This window comes from Planococcus citri, chromosome 4 (genome assembly GCF_950023065.1).
Source record: "Planococcus citri chromosome 4, ihPlaCitr1.1, whole genome shotgun sequence".
In the NCBI taxonomy this organism is placed as follows: Eukaryota; Metazoa; Arthropoda; class Insecta; order Hemiptera; family Pseudococcidae; genus Planococcus; species Planococcus citri.
Window position 1 is genome coordinate 45,749,216 of NC_088680.1, and position 17,787 is coordinate 45,767,002.

At 34.4% G+C, this 17,787-nt stretch overlaps 1 protein-coding gene across 1 annotated transcript in view; it reads left to right on the forward strand.

The window, feature by feature from the left end:
* Ubx (Ultrabithorax) overlaps positions 1-11,594 on the forward strand; it is a 291,829-nt gene extending 280,235 nt beyond the window's left edge. The window contains exon 3 of the transcript XR_010558665.1: positions 10,477-11,594. The gene's annotated coding sequence lies outside the window, so the exon portion shown is untranslated. The remainder of the gene's footprint in view (positions 1-10,476) is intronic.
* The last annotated feature ends 6,193 nt before the right edge of the window (positions 11,595-17,787 follow it).

The following is a 17,787-nucleotide window of genomic DNA, read 5'->3' on the forward strand; positions in this document are numbered from 1 at the left end:
CGATTTGTGTGTCTGTGCTTGCCTAGGCGTATGATATGTATTTTGTACGATACATACATATATTGTGCACCATAGTTGTATATGTACTATATATGGCGAACTTATTACATTTCTTTTAATATCCGTCCGGTCACGTAAAGAAAATGTATTACCGGGGTGTCCCATAGCTTAAAGTTCTATAATATATTATATTAGTAAACTATGAGACAATATCTTACGTTTAATATTGAGTGTAAACGGGGGTCGGTATAGATATACGTGTGAAAGGCGAGCTGATATACGTATACATGCTAAGAAGGAGGGTGACCGGAGAGGGAACTGGTGAGAAAAGCGAGAAAATCGTGTATATAGAAGGAAGAAGCTTTAGGTCCGATGTGCTTGGAAAATTTACAACGGATGTATCAGATATTATTTTTAGTCCTGGTGAAACCCCTCTCACTCGTAGCATCTTAAACAATGCGTCGAGCCAAAGGATGAGGGGGGCTGCAGATGAGGCAAACAGCAGCGAAAACAAAACGTAGCGGATAAATCTGGCAAATAAATTTCCTTTAGTGAAAAATAAACTATGATATATTTTATTGCCACGAGTATGTGTGTGTATTATAGAGATATATTGTAAATGTACGTATACGCCGAACCAAGATGTGCGAATAAAAGTTCGAATTTTGGGAACGTTATTAACTAAATTTCGTCTTCGCCCGAGCTTATATAAATGCACGAGCTGGATGGAAATTATGTTTGATGAAAGATGCAAAGTTTTCATTTTTTGGATGCTGATACAGGTGTAGGTGAGAAGAGGTGTGTTCGGGAGTGAATGGAGGAGCAGGGAGGATGTAACGATGAAAGGTATATTACATCATTACTTATGAGAGGATTCCAGTTCTATCCGAATTATTCTGAGATATAATAAATGAAGACAATTCGATACAAAGATATTGGATTTCCCACCAACGCAAAATCTCCTATTCACACATTCGATGCAAATTTAGTCTTTTTTAAATAACAAGAAATGATATACAATCGAGACGAGGTGCGGTAAAGTATACACTTTACTCGTACATGCCATTAGAAAAAAAGAAGTAGATAATTTATTTCGGCGTTTTCTTTTGTCAAGGTAAAGGTTATGTTGTTTTTGAACGATACAAAAGCGCACGAGCTCTCCTATATAACCCACCTCTATGTATATTTTTAATACATACAATGTTAAAGTTCGCGAAGCTGCAACAACCCAGCATCCACATGTTAGTTTTGGTATTAAAAAGAGGTGTACGAGATCCCCTCTCTTCTTTTCCACAAGATATATTGCCGAATACGAATTATCGTAGGCGAATAAGTGGCTCTGTTCGATTTTTTTTTCATCTTCACGAATTCGACTCAGCGAGAGAGAAAGAGAGGAGAAAAAAAATACTCGAATGTGAGAGTGGTGTAGCAATAAGGGGCGAAGGGAGCAGATATACGCAGAAGCGAAGAATGCGAAGAAAGAAAATACTCGCGTAGATGTACATAGGAGAAGAAAAAACTATGCACAATTTTGTAGATTGTCCAATAAAAACACATTTGAATATCCCACGATATAAATTTGTATAGCGGAGCACGACGAATAACTCGCATAAATCATTAAAAGAATGAATGAAACGAAACAAAAAGACCGTTCTGTTTTCCATTTTCGTATGTATAAATAAAATATCAACAAATCGAAAAGTTAATGTGGCAGTGCCATCGATATTTATGGGATCACAGGGTTTCTTAAATGAATTCGTAAGTCGCTAGCCGGGTTTTTTATTTTTTGAAAGATAGGAGATGTGACGATGAATTTGAGATAGGTAAAGGCGAGAGTGTGCTGGAGAGAATTTATTTATTGACCAACTTTTCAGATTACCTGGGTTATGAAATAGTTGGTACGAGAATAAAGGAACTTCATATCTTGGTCTATTCTTCGTTTTGATTTTCATGCAAAAAAATTGAGTATAATTTTCTAATTCTGATGGAGCTATTTGGTTATAGTTGGAAGATCACGTCACCCACTCATCTGGACCAAATTTTGAGCTGTCGAAGTTGATTTTTTGATTTTTGGTAAATCGTGTACCAGTTTTTTCACTCAAAAATTGTAAATATTGTGATAAAATTTTCAGTATCTATGGGTTTTTGTTCTGAAATATACTTCTCTCAAATGGATTATTACCACTTTTGAGCCGATTTGAAGCCTTCAGCAGAGCTTCACTTTTCTGTGTGATTTGGAATTGCTTAAGAAAGCTTTGTAATCAGTAGCAAGTTTAAAATAGTCGAATGGATCCTTGATGACTTTTCAAGTAAAACTATTAGCCTAAGCCCCAAAAATTAACTGAAATGAGAAAAAATGTTGACAAAAGTTTTGAAACCTTGCAAGTCGTACAACACTGTCAAAAAATTATCGATTTCTTGAACTGCAAACTTTTCAATGCTGATGATCCTTTTTTTACTTGAAGGGTAGATCTGAAAAAATTTAAGATCAATGAAGGCACATTCAAAAAATTTACAGTTTTATGGGTTCATTTTTATGGGCTTGAAAATCACAAATTTGCATGTTGAAAATCCTCATTTTTTTAAAACCCTTTTCTCGAACCCCTTTTAATTTTCTTTGAATTATTTCCGGTGGAAATTTTGAAATTTGATGTTTTGGACATGAAGCAAACTGGAAACGAAGGATGAAGGTAAAATGCACTTCTTTATTCAAAACCTGTAAGTGAAAACATTCCACAGAAGACAAACTTTTCAGTTTCATTTGGTGAAAAATAAAAGAATTAAATATAAAACTCCCATTTCGACCCATCAGTTCGAAAATAATTGCTCCAGAGGAGGTCTAATTTTTTGAAAATTTTTTCTCATCGTAGTTGACTTTTTGGGACCCCGTTTTGTTTGAAAAACCTTCAAGGGCCGATTATATTATCTTAACCTGCTATACCATTTTGTGAAAAACGAAAAAAAAAATTGACTTCACACACAAATGGGGAAGGGAAAACAGGAGTCCAAAATTTTCTGAGAAATATTTCCTGCTCCAGGTCCAGGCATACAACTTGCAGTGAATAGAAGCTCAAAAGCCTTTTACACTGATCATAAGCTTTGAACTTTTTCCAGAGAAAGGATGAGATTGAATGCTTGGGATATTGATTTGAAGGGCTCACAATTTTACTATGTGTACGTCTTTTTTGAGGTAATTAATCAACAAATTTACAGAATTTACACATATGATCGCTAATCAACCCCCTCTCCCGGTCTCTCAGATATTTTTAATTTGAAAATTAGCTAAGAAAACAAGTTGGTTATACTGAGATTAATGTGACTGAATACATTTTTTGGAATTTGGTCTTCATATTTTTTTAGTTGGAGCAAGTGCAGGTCTGCGAAAGGAGTAGGTGTCCCTGAGAGAAATCGTAATTTTGTGACTTTATGATTTGAATTGTAAAATGTTTTAAAAACTGGAATGTTCAAAAATGAAAATAATGAAATATTCTCCCAAGTGTATAATTTAATGATTTTTTATTGAAATGCCAGAATATAATTGGGAAATAAATTACTGAAAACTTTTCTTTTTCTTAAAATCCAATTCCAAATCCCAAAAACAGATAAATAAAATTTTATGAAAGCTTAGTTCATGCAAAGGGAGACACTTCTGATCATTCAGTAGTTTTCTTAACGTTAGATGGAAAAATCCTAAGAAAATGGAGATTGCATCAACGATAAGATTTGAGAAATTAATGTAAATTTGTCAACCAAAAAAAAAAAAAGAGTAATTGGGTGAGCTTTGATTGAGATATTTGTACCCACTCATTAAATGAAGGTCATCAGTTTTCAGCGTGTGAGAAAAAACCTCGAAAATGAAAAATTGAATTCTTGAAAAAGGCTGCGTGAAGATTTAAAAACTGATTGTTGATCCAATTAATTGGTTAAAAATGAAATACATATTTTCAAATTTTGACTCTACTAACTCGTTACTTCTGTTTGGCTCTCATCTGTTTTCTCCTCAAAATTATGAAATGCTGAGGTAGTTATTATATACCTTACATAAATGTACCAAAATCCAAAAATCCAAAATATTCTCTTAGGTACCGATTTAATGTCATAATTATTTTTCTGCAATTTTTTTAAATAAGTAATTTGTTGATGAACATATAAATGTACCTATACCATGGAGTCGAGTTCATTGACAGACTTCTTCTTCGACAAATTACTTACAAAAATGATATCAGGAAGTTAAAGATAAGAATCTGTCGCCTCGTGTGCATTTTGTGATCAGCAGATCCAGATACCGATCAAAACTCGAGAGAATGACGTAAAAAATACAAAGTAAAATGCTGGCAAACAAGCTTGTCTCGTTTATTGGTGTTTATTATAAATAAACAAATGTACTTACCATGTACCTATCCTCGGGCACATTTGCTAAAACATGTACGTAATTTTTGTCTGTAGGTATATCGATGATCGGCGAGGGTGTCTGTTTACATGTGAAAATGGCCTTAATGCATTTTATACTTGCATATTACACGTGTATTATATTAATACCTATAATTCGTATAGGTGATATTCGTACAAACTTCAAAGGTATCCGAACCCATATTACGTAAAATAAGGAACAAGTTGAATGAAAAAGAACCAGTTTAGCAAATCTGAACAGATAAAGATCTCATCAACAGTACGATTAATTAGAACTTCGATGGCGAGAATTTTCGCGAATTTACTCACCTGAGTCATTGGCTTTTGATGTTGTATGTTGCTCTCATAGGTACCTTGAATTTTGGATATGAGAAGGAAATTGCAAGTATAAAATCTCAAGTATATTGTGTGATAAATGTGAGGAAATTCGTCGTCGCGAGTAGTAAAATTTTTACGAACCCCTACTTTTGGAATTTTTGTATCGGCGTCGTTTGGCATCGTTCTTCCACTTCCTTCAATGGTACAGTGTACATAATAGTGGTGTATAACATCATAGAATATACATGCACCACATATATCCCAATGAAGAAGAGAGAAAGAGATGAGTCTTTTCAGAACGGAAACGAAATCTGCAAGCGCCAAGTGAGGATGTATCTTCGCTATCGGATATTTTTTTCTTTTTTTTTCTCTATCTCATCTCTATATACCGGAGGTTTTTTTTCTCTTCTCTTTCGTCTTATTTTATTTTAAACATACACAAACACAACTAACTGCCGACATTAAAGACGCGTCGTAAATTTCTCTATCCGTTGCTCGGATCGGAGGAAAGTTACAATCTTTTCACAACGAACTGAGTAAAAGAAAGAGACGCTGTAGTGTATTATACTACACTATACATACAAGTTTAAGAAAAAGCACACTATGGCGAAGAGCGAGTAAACTATATACTATGTATAGTAAAGCTATACACACTTCTTGAAAACTGGAGAAAAAGTTAACGAATGACGTCATTAATTTCCGTTGACTATTTAGCTTCGATACCGGACTGATAAACTGTAGAACTTGGGTTCCCCCATATATATATTTTTTTCAAAAAGGTTTTCGGGGCGAATCGCTTATTTGAAAAATGTACCGCTATTACGGGTTAATACAACTTTTACCCGATAAATTAAAATAATTTCCGGAGTATTATTCGAAATAAAAACCGAGTCGCTTATCTTTTATAAAAACGAGCTATAAAATTTTGTATTTATGAACGTAATAATTCATAAAATCGGTATTGGGATTGCGTATAGTTTGAGTGGTATGGTGAAGTCGAAGCTGGAGAAAAAGGGTTGTGGTTTTTTTCGTCTTTTATATTTCCAGGAAAGGGAAATTAGCAGGAGGGGTGTATGAAAGAAGGGAACGAATTTTTTCAATTTTTTTCACGGAGGCTTTTTCTTATCAGTATTTGAGATTTTTTCCCCCCTCAAAGGTGGATGACTCGTGGGAATTTTTTTGACCAATTTTTTAAGTGATTTGAGATATTATGAGTCTTGGAAAATGTTCATTCTCAAATATTCAATCTGTGGCAGTGTTGCTCTTTATTGAGCAAAAAACATAGTCAAAAAGTCAAAGAATTTGGTGAGCTTAAAAATTCAAAGAGCTGTAAAAATTTTACTCCAAATTTAGGTAATTTTGAGCAAAAATTCGATCTATGATTCTCTGTGAATTTCAATTTATTATTCAGTACATTTTTCCTGAACCTGGAAAGGGGTAATCTTTTGTAATGGAAGAGCAAACTTTATGAGGATGAAGAAGGATCAAACCTAAATACTTACAGCGAGCTTGTCGTAAAATTTTGCGAAATTCAACTCATTTAAACATCGTGGTCAGTTGTTCATTTAGCAAAAGAATTATTGCATTTTGCGTTTACTTTATAGCTTTTGCACTGGTGTTTTGGTTAAACATATTGTTTTTTTTTTTTTTGCAATATTATCGTTCAATGTACATAAATACGAATGAATTTGGTTATGGAATTGTGTATAGGTATTTATGCTTTTCTTTTCTGGTTATGTCCATTATCCGCGTGGAAAATATCTACTTGGGCACGTCGGATACCTATCTCTACACACACCTCTTACCTATCTACCTCGCAAACGTGTATAATGTGCCAAGCACGTGGTCACGTGGAAATTATAATACATTGGTGCACGTTAAGCATGTGATATGTGTGTATGTACTATGTAGGTAGTTTAATATGGTACAATACTTCATATTTTGTAGTTCATACAACGTATTATAGTGTGGTAATATGTTTTGATTAATTATATCGGTGCCGTACAGAACTGTTTTAGCGTAACATTTTAACGAATGTTGGTATACTTTGTACACTATAGCGAGCGTGTTAAATGTTGGATTCGCTGTTAGACTCAAATTAGCCGGACTGCTACAATATTAAGTAGAGCTTTTACGACGTTCGCCAGCTTTTTGACGAGAGGTGTACTAATGAAAAGTGTGAATTTGTGTTAGCTCGTTTAAAACAAGTAGTACGAGTAGTAAATTTTTCGACAACATGATTTATCCACGTACACGAGTGCTATGTATGAATGTATGTATGTGTACGATATGTATTTATATAATGTAAGCCTACATCTAGATGAATTTTTTTCGTAAAGGATTCGTACTGTAGGATGCATAGGCTAGATAGGCAGGTATTGGTTAAATTAAATTAGTAAAGCTCGACGTGTTAGTTGTGTGCATCAGCGTGTAAAAGAATGGTTGAAATTTTTGTGTAAGAAGGCTCGGACAAGGCCGGTGATAGATAAATGTTTCAGATAATAAACATTCGTTGTGGTTCCTTATCCATTTTTTTTTTTTTTTTTTTCATTTTTTCACCAAGTATCTAACCTAATGATCTTCTGATAACATCTAATGTTTAAATTTTTACTACTAAGTGGTATTTTAAAAATTTACTTTGCTTAGTTATGTGAGCCTTGATTTTGTTAGGATCTTGTAACTGATAAAGATGAATCGTGTGGGTTTAAAGTTGACTTGCAAAAATGTCGCAGAAGAGAGGGAAGAAGAGGAAGGGATAAATATTTTATTCAAAGTGAAATTGCACTGATTCTATCTTTAATGCTGTAAACAATCTTCGAAAGAAGAAGAAAAATGTGTGTGTTTTTTTGGGTGACTTTATTGCGAATCAACTTGATTTAAAGTGCTAAATACATGCTTTACAAATTCGAATTCATGAAGACTGAATTTCGTTTTTTGATTTTTTGAATTTGACTCATTTTCCATGAAAGTGTCGAAATTTGATTTGAATTAAAATAAAAAGTTAAAATCTGTCGGATTTGACTCAATTTCACTCAAATATCATCAGTTTTTGGTGTTATACAATTTTTGATAAATTTTGATCTATTTTAATGGTATTGGCCTAATTTTTATTTTGTCTCAAAAATTCAGTGATTTTGGTACTTATCAATTCTTAATTGCTTTCAAATGTTTTATTTTACTATTTTTGATCACCTTTCATCTCAACTCCGATTCAATAACTTAATAGTGGTTTTATAATAAGTACCTACGTAGGTATGAGTTTTCAACAACATTCATGATATTTCATAAAATTTTCCCAAAATTAATAAAAATTGATTGCTGCGGTTTTCAATAAAATTGAAAAATTTTTGCAGGATTTGCCTCTAAATTCAATACATTTTCATCATTTATTTTAGCCTATTTGCGTTTGTTTTTCTATCACCAAATTTCGTAAACTGTTGGCGATTTTGAGTGATTTCTATTTCAACATTACAGTGTTATTTACAGTAGGTACTTTTGGTGAGTTTTGAAAATTTTTCATTCTTTTTAATGATAGATTTTTGATTTATTTTTTCAAAATTTTCAACAATATTTACGATTGTTAAGGAATTTTTTCAAAATTTTACTCAAAGTTTGCGATTAAATATCAATTTTTAGTCATTTTCAATTGTTTTTAATCAATTTTCACTGATTTCGATATTTTATGCGAGTTTTGCCCAAGATTCTCTCAATTTTACTCGAAAATGTTATCACTTTTGACGTTTTTCAGTGATTTTATGCCAAAATAGAATTTTTTGTATGTATAGATAAGTTTGGTGAATTTTGATTTTATTTCAGGAATATTTGATCAATTTATCATAATCTTTGAACAATTTTATTTATGCTCAAGGAAGTTTATTTCACGATATTTTGCTCAATGCTCTCGATTTTATATCAATTTTTTGTTATTTTCCACCTTTTTATTTTCATTTCAATTTATCTACATATAACTTTCAAGCAATTTCTGCAATACCTACTTTATTTAAGTTCACTGATTTTTTTTTTCATTAAATTTGAACAGATCTAATCTGATCAAAATTCTTGATTTAATTAGATCAAGTGAGATGTGATTTGATCTGGGAAATGTCCAGATGATCTGATAAAGCTTGCTCTGACCTCATCTGAACAATCAGGTTTCCTTTGGATCTGATTAAGTCTGCATCATATTTAATCTGATCAAAACTCTGATCTGATTAGAGGTGATTGGATTTGGGGACTGTCAGGATCTGATCTGGTCAGAACAGATCTAATCTGATGAAAATTCTTGATTTAATTTTAGATCAAGTGAGATGTGATTTGATCTGCGAAATGTCCAGATCTGATAAAGCTTGCTCTGATCTCATCTGAACAATCAGGTTTCCTTTGGATCTGATTACGTCTGCATCGTATTTAATCTGATCAAAATTCTGATCAAAACTCTGATCTGATGAGATCTGATTAGAGGTGATTGAATTTGGGGAATGTCGGGATCAGATGTGGTCAGAACAGATCTAATCTGATCAAAACTCTGATCTGAATCATCAGGTTTCCTCAATTGGATCAGATTAACCCTGAAAATATCTAATCCGATCAAACTCTAATGTAATTAAATCTGGTTAGATCTGACTGATCTGGACTGATATGATTGGATCAGAGGAATGTTAGGATCTGATCTGGCCTGAACAATCAGATCTGATCAGATCCACATCACTTAAATCTGGTCAGATGTAGGTAATCAAGTTATTGGATATTATCTAGTCTGAACAGATTTATTAATCTGATCAAAATTCTGATCTGATCAGATATTGTCTGATTTAATTAGATGCGACAATGTCTGGATCTGGTCAGATCCAACCAGATCTTTCCCATTGAATATGATCAGGATTCAGTTCTGAACAGATTTGATCTAATTTCGAATCTGATCAGATCCAATCATTTTCCGTCGAGTAAAGAGTTCTTTAGCCCAACCGAGTATTTAATGGTAAATTTAAGAAAAATGTCATATTATAGAGGAAAAGAGGTTGAATATTGATTGATGAATGATGATACTAACTTTCTTTAAAATCAAAAGGAACCTTTTTTTTCTTCAAATTTTATGAAATTAAAGCATGGGAAGCTTTTGCAACGTCACCCAAACAATTAATCAAAAACATAGATGCAAATAGATAAATTAAAGCAGACATATTTTGAAGGTTTCTGCATCGAAAGAGATTTATGCCTGTAAAGGATTACATTATTTACGAAATTGTTGGCATCCGAGCATACTTTTTAGGTTATAGGTAGGTGGGCTCTCAAACACATGAAAGCCTTGAAAGTTTGTTGCAAAAATTGTATTCGGTTTCGAATTTCTTAATATGTAATCAGTTGACATGACGTATGTAGGCGTGAAAGTAGTGGATAAAAATTTGGCTATAGAAAGAAAAAAATGTGCGTGTAGTGTAGATATTGTAGAATGTGATACAGTTGCAATGCATTAATCATTTGTAGCGCCAGTAGACGTATGAAGGTTGAAGGCACATTACACGCTGCTTACTTAATGGAACTTGATGAAAGACAGAAAGGGTTATAGAAGAGGTGTGCGTCTGTTGTATTGTACTTTTATGCATTGTACAAAGTATACTTACGTGGTAGTAGGTCTAGGTATAATACTGCACAACATACTATGTACGTCACCGAAAGAGAGTATAATTTAATAAGTTATCAAGTTTCGGAGCAGTTTAGCTGAGAACAATATTACAATTTCTGTTTCAGATTTATGGATTGCTTTTTGATGGGCAAGAATGGGTGATTTGTGACACCAGGCGCTCGCCAGATTTTTCCAAGCTTAATCGTAATAATAAATTTTTTCCGAGGGAGGAAACAAAGTTACGATTTGAGAGTTTTTTTTTGTTTCTTTTTACTTTTGCTGAACGTTACCATTTATATGAAGAATTAATCTATTAGATTTATATACTTATTTATACTGTACAAACGAGGGTTTTCGGAGTATTTTCTAAATACCTAAATGGCAAAAACTTAAGGAAATGAAGTTTTTTAACGCGTGCAATGCTTTAATTAATTGTAAAACAAAAAGGATGCCTAGTTTATAACGGTGAATCTAATTTACGGTAAAATGTTTCCTTAGATGTGTACTATGATTTTTTCATCTTTTTTCCCCCTTATAATGATGTTTTTTTTTCTCGTCTGTGTGAATGTGTGTGCGATTATTTTGTAAAAGGCTTTATACATTGCTCAAAAAATTATTGTGGAAATTACCCTATACCTATGTAAAATGTGTATAACTTTTAAGATTGTTATTTAAAAAAGTACCTACTCGAATGGATGAAGGGAAAAAATCACTCGTCCATTAAAGTATTTACAATGTAAATATGAAAAAACAAATTGTGTAAGCTTTATGTTTTATATAAGAAGATGTACGAGCGCTTAGAAAAAAATTTTCAACAAATTTTCCTATGATTAAATTACCTCTTTTTCCCCTCCGATATTTGCTAGTACCTAATTTGTGTGGCATATGCGATGTCGACGATCGAACTCTTTAAATAAGTGTCATGATCTCAAAATTTTTCTATAAAATTGTTCTATCGTCGACAATGCGTAGTACTGAAATTTTTTTAACACGTAGTTTGCTTTCATGAATATTTTTACCTGTGTTGTTGATGTTAGTTCTACAGCATACCCTTATAATATGTGTAATATGTATCCACGTATGTGTGATGAAAATATACGTAATATGCATTTTTCAAACCCCCCTTTTTGATTCCGGTTTATGTAGGTATCCATCTTGTAATAGTATATGTGAATTAAGTTTCTATTTTGTAAGATGTTTGTGAAGTCGGATACATTTCGAATAAACGTGTAATAAAATAAGAGTTTATGATTTTTTTACTGCTTTTATTTTTCATAATGAGTGTCTACCCTATCTATTTTTGTTTTGGTGGAAAGAAGTCGTGCCGGTTATAGTGGACAGTTTTTTGGATATTTGGAGTGAATGTTCATTTGAGCTTTTTTCTCAGTTTTTGAACATTTTAATAACTACCTTGGAGTTTGACGATAGCACCACTGGATTCCTCGTTGAACTTTACTAATGACAGTGATGTTAACTCAAAAAAGTCATAAATGAACTAGTTTCACTTTGCTTGATTTTGAGCTGCTCATTTATTCATTTTCAAAAATGACATTGAATTTTTTTGTAAAAAGGAGTTTTTTCTTCAAAAATGCATTCACAAAAAAAATTGTTGAGCAGAACTGCTTTTCCTTTTCTGGTGTACATGCAGAGTCATGTAGAATGGAAATATCTGCATACATTAAGGTGGATGCCCCCCCCCAAAATTGACAGAGATCTTCATCTGAGTTGAAAGTTGCTCAGAAAATTTTGTAGCTCTGGGAGTACACCTGTGAGGGGGGAAAGATTTGGGCTTTCAAAGCGGGGGCAATTGTGATTTTTTCGCTTAAGCTTCTACTCAACCAGTTTTTGGGGAAATGGCCGAGCCCCAAATGAAAGTACTGTCGTTCTTTGCGATTGCTGTCATAATCCAAGACCATGTCAAAGATTTTACAGACGATGAGAGGTAGAGAATTTGCAAATCGTTTGGATATTTTTGGATAAATTTGTGTTTTGAAATTTTTTTCTTCTCAAATATTTCACATTAATTATGCCACAATAATACTGAAAGATGTAATGAAATTGGGAAAATATGTTGGGCGCCAATTTTTTAGTCATTACTACCAACTTTGAGAAATTGAAAAAAAATTGTCTAGTTTTTGAAATTGGTAATAATGACTATGAAATTGTCACTACTGCGTTCTGAAATATTTTCCCAGTTTTTGGAATGATATCTTTAAAATTGTATTTTGTCATAAATAATACAAAATCTTACACATAACCCAGAGGAAAATGATTGGATCTGATACCATTTGTATCTACCGTAATGATGCATACAAAATAGGAAAAGTTGAAAGAGATGATGAGTCGTTGAGTATGAGTTGTAACATAACAATGAATGACAACACAAATAACAAAAATTTATTTCAACTTTTAGAATGAGCAGCCACTACCTAAGCCCCTCTCCAGCAGAGGATCAGCAATTTCGAAAAACAAAACTAGGCAGAATAAGTTGATTTTGAAGTAGTTTGATGATGACTGAAGAACTCTTAAATTATTCGATTTTGATTCTGTTGAAAAAAAGTCCAGTGCTGAGTGCAGGATGATTGAGTTTGCAGAGTGTGAATCCTGAGACTGGAGACTGCACAGTTGAGTCAATAGCAGTTGCACTGATATTGTGAGTTGAATGGTTTGATGAGGCGAGTGTATAGGGTCAAGTGTTGAGAACTGAGATGTTGAATTGTCATAGTTGTTGAATGTTGAGTTGTTGAGTCTAGGTATCAAGTGAATTTGACAAAGCAGATAGGGCTCACTATTCCACTTTGTTTTGGGTTCTTGCACCTGTGCTGGTCAAATTTACAATAGTCATGCTGGTGATTTTGTCGTTGACATTGAGCATGATTGAATTTAAAGGTTTACATACAGATGATTTTGTTGTTGATATTGATATATGGTTCTGGCTTAGAAATTGTGTATTCCATCGCTGTAACATCAGGGTCGCTTATGTGTGCATTCCACACACATACAAAATTGGGAAAATTAAGAGAGATGATGAGTCATTGAGTAGACAAAGACATAAACATTTGTAGATAATTGAAAAAAGTGAATTTGTTGTCATAAATTTTTAAATGATCAATTTTATACTAAATATGTGCCCCCAATAGGTCCCTCGGTGGCGTAGTAGGTAGAGCTGCAGACCTCCATTCACGAGGTACCTGATTCAAATTTCAAACCCAGCTACAGAGGCAAGCTTGTATGTGTAATAAAAATCTTAAGTGCAATTATCAACATTACATGCCAAGTACTGACTACTGAGGGACTACCAGTTATTAGCTGAGCTAATAGATCATGCATGCCATTTATTAGCAGAATCAAACAGCTGAAACTGGTTCGAGCGTCTATAGAGGTCAACACTAAGGAGCTCAGGGTCTCTAAACCACCCGGCTGCTCCAAGGTGCTTGTGTAGATGTCACTAGTAAGCAAGCGGGAAACTACTAGTGGAAGCTCGAAAATAAATTTCCATGAGATACATCATCAACGTGATAGAGGCAACACCAACATAAAGGATGTAAGCCCAAATATCCAATTTGGCATAAGGGTAAGCATTGATTTGTACACAATACCACCTCGAGCGGCTATACAACTCGATGATGATGATGTACCCCATTGGGTGAAAATCTGCCAATGATATGCGACAAAAAATGTGGCAGGAATTGCAACACTTTCCACCAATACTTTTCTGCTCATTAATCAGCGCGCGTATTTTTTTACACAATAAATTCTGCCAATGTCCAATATTCATGAAGACTTTTGTGGCTCTGCTAGGGATTGAACCCAGGTCTCTGAGTTGGAGTGCAACGTTTCTATGGACCTAACCACTGGGACGTGTAATGGAATGAATGCAAATATTTCTGTAGTACGCTGAAACATTTGGGTAAAATACCGCGTTTACCCGTGTTATTTAGAAAAATGTGAAAGAATACACCAAAGAACGGGTTAGTGGCATATTTTGTAATTTGGTGTTTTGCAGTGCCAAGAAACATGCCACGTAATCTCAAAGCACTGTGGCCTTACAAGAGAAAAATATGCTACAAAATATTCATGTAGCATAATTTTTAGCAGATTTTTTTGGTGCACCTATCCACCCTCTGAACAGTGGCTTTTCATGCATATATTCAGAATACATCAATAAAACAGGTGGTTATGGCGTCTTTTTCAGTGTATGGGCAGATTTTCCCCCAATGGGGTAGTCATTGAACTAAAATTTTGCTAAAATGGCTGAAACTTCAAAAAATTATGAAAATAGTATAGGAACTGATTGGATCTTACCAGACCTGAATTTATCTGATCAGATGAGATTGAATCTGGATATTCCATGGATCTAATTAAGTACGAGTAGATCTGATCAGATCTAATCAGATCAGAGCTGTGTTTGGATTAGTTCTGTTCATGCCTCCTGATCAGATCCTGTGGTAGAGGGGGTGGAATTCAGGTAATATCTGACCAGATTTGAATAGGACAGACCTGATTGCTCAAACCAGATCAGACCATGTATCAAATTGAGCGCAGGAAATTTAAAGTAGGTACAGTACTTACTAGTGGTGTGGTGAGCAGATTCACACTCCTCCTCCATCTCATTGGTTCAATCGATGAAATTCAAGTTTTACTAATTCGTAAGTAGTGTTTTTAGCCAAAAAAACCATGCTGAAAAAAAGGAAAATAGCGAGATGATAAAAAAATGTTGCAACGAGTTTTTGGCAGATGTTAAAAATACTGCTGCAGGTGCACTGCTTGCTAATTACATGCACATAAGTATTGAACTTACACTGGTAAGTATACCAGCCATACACCAAGAGGGAAGGAGAGAATAAACCACACGTCGTATCGAATGCAGGAACCTATTGTGAGGTAAAGTTGAGAAAGGATACGACGAGGGTGGCACAGCACACCTACCTATAGGTATTCTTGGTACGGTAGTTTGTAAAGGCGAAGCCAAAGTTTAATTTATTAACTTTTTCGGCAAAATATATCTATACATCTATACTACGCGCAAGCTTGTAAGCCTAAAAGTACAGAGAGGAATAAAGTTGGCTTGGACCACGAAGAAGGGTCTTAACGTGGTAAAGAATGGACGATGTAACCCGGGTACATGTAGAGTACACAGCACGGTACACGGGGCATGGGCATCGCCATCGTATATGTACATGGAAGAGTATAACATATGAGACTGCGGCTATTTATATAACGCTAAATCCTTTACTACGGATTAACTGATACACACGGCGCTGCCCAGGCACCCAACTAACCAATTATTCACTCGGATGTAATTTCCAATCCCTTTTCTATCTCTTACTATCCCTTTTACTCGGTATATACTTTGGTATTTAGCTGATATCTGCGTCGAACTTTACCTATACCCGTGCTCCATAAGGGTAACTCTGGACGTTTCTTAGTTTTGCAACATCTGCGCCTTGCGAGCGAAATAATTAATTACACGATGGTCTACCTACCCCTTTATTCTGGCCGATACTCCTGGTTCAACGCCATTGCTACCAATGCCACCCATACTTACTATACACTCGTACGAATATATTTGGAATCAAATTCATATCAAGCCAAAATAAAATAGGCCTTTGCAGAGGTACGATGTATGTGGAGAGCACTGGTGATTCGGTGACGTCGAATTTAAATAAAGATTCCATTTAATACTAGAATGGAATTTTATTTTTTGATAGCGGTTTCTAAAGTTTGCTGCCTGCACCCTTTTTCACGCTGCTGCCGTCAGGGTATATATCTGTGGTATTCGTTTTTTCTCTTTTTCTTCATCTCTTAACACGAAGACACTAGCTGCCCTCTTCCATAAGCGCGAATATTCACGCGCTCCTTATTCGAGGACGAGGAAAAAGGACGATTTGGAAGCGCATTATTTGTGGGTTAATTTGGTATGCGTAGTCACGTATTGGAATGGAGTGAGACGGCTTTTCGAGCTTTTCCACGGCTCTGGCAGGCTACCGTATTATATTATTATTTGAACTCGAAATGACAAACGTGAGTTCGTAACTTAGCCCGCAGTTGAAGACGGTGTTGATGCGAATGCCACCGTACCCCCTTTTCATCATATAATACGGCGCTAAATTCCTGTTATTCTAATGCTTTCCTGGTCGACCGACGCTCTTGGTGCACGTACCGAATTCGGTGCTGAGTGTAAGAGTATGTGCAACGTGAGCTATTTCACGCCTCGTGTGCATCTCGGTTAATTAAAAATTCTGTGCTTGAACGATGAGTCCCTGTTTTGAAGGAGGGGAGGGGCAGTTTCCATTCGTATGGTAAATATTAGAAAAAATGAGGACAAATTTAATTTTTCATGAAATCTTCAGTGCTTGCTAGAAGTTTACTAATGATGAAAATTTTACTAAGTTCCCGAATTTTTCTGAGTCTTCGGGTTCTTTTGATCAGATCTGATCACATCTAGAGTAACGTGAAGTTTTATTCAAAAAATTCAACAGTTACTTTTAAGTATGAAGTCACGCATTGAAAATCAATTTTTTTAATGCATCAGTGCGTTAGTTTTGTTTGTTTGTGTTTTTTTTTGAGATGGAAAACTGACAACAATTTCAAGTTGTAGTGGTTCCTCTTCTCTCCGCCCACAACATCAGCTTCCCTGAAACTTTAGTAGGACTGTGAGAGAACGTTTTTTCTGTGTTGTTCTTGAAGGCCAATTTCGAAAATTTATTTTAAAAAACATCCCTCCCCTGATTCCTTCTGATTTTTTTTCTTCTCCTCTTCTTCACCAAAAAGATCTGATTTCGCTTCTAGCTTTGCATTATGTGCTCATCGTTTGCATTTTTTCAAGTTTTAAACAGAACCTGAAACCTAGCCCAACAAGTGTGGATGAAGCATTTTTGCACCTTTAAGCATAACGAAAATTGCAGCACCTGCTCTAAAATATCAGCTACCTACCTACTTTAGAATGTAGGTGAGTACTCCCAAAAACTTCTTAAAAAAAAAAAAAAAAAAAAAAAAACATTGGTGTCAGTTTTATTGATTTTATTTCAAATTTTCTGCCTAAGGTAAAAAACTTCAAAAAGCTGTTGAAAAAAAATTTCATGGAGAGATTTGGAAAGGGAAAGGGTTAATTCCGACTTTGAAGGATCGTCACGATTAATAAATAATTTTTCACCTCTCATTTTCAATTTTCAATAGGTAGATGTGATATTTTGAAAAAATGATTATCTGAAAAATTTTTCAAACGTCAGAAGACAATTTTTACTGGAATTTTTTTTTCAAACAAAACCTGATCTAATGGAGTGGGAAAGCAGATGTTTGGATTTTCATCCTGTTTTCGGTCTTCCAATTTGGTTGAGGTGGCTTTGAACCTCTCCGAAGCCTTCAACGGATTTCTGAATTCGCAGTTTGGAAAACACAGCTTCAAGTAAAACTTTAACAAACCCACTACCTAC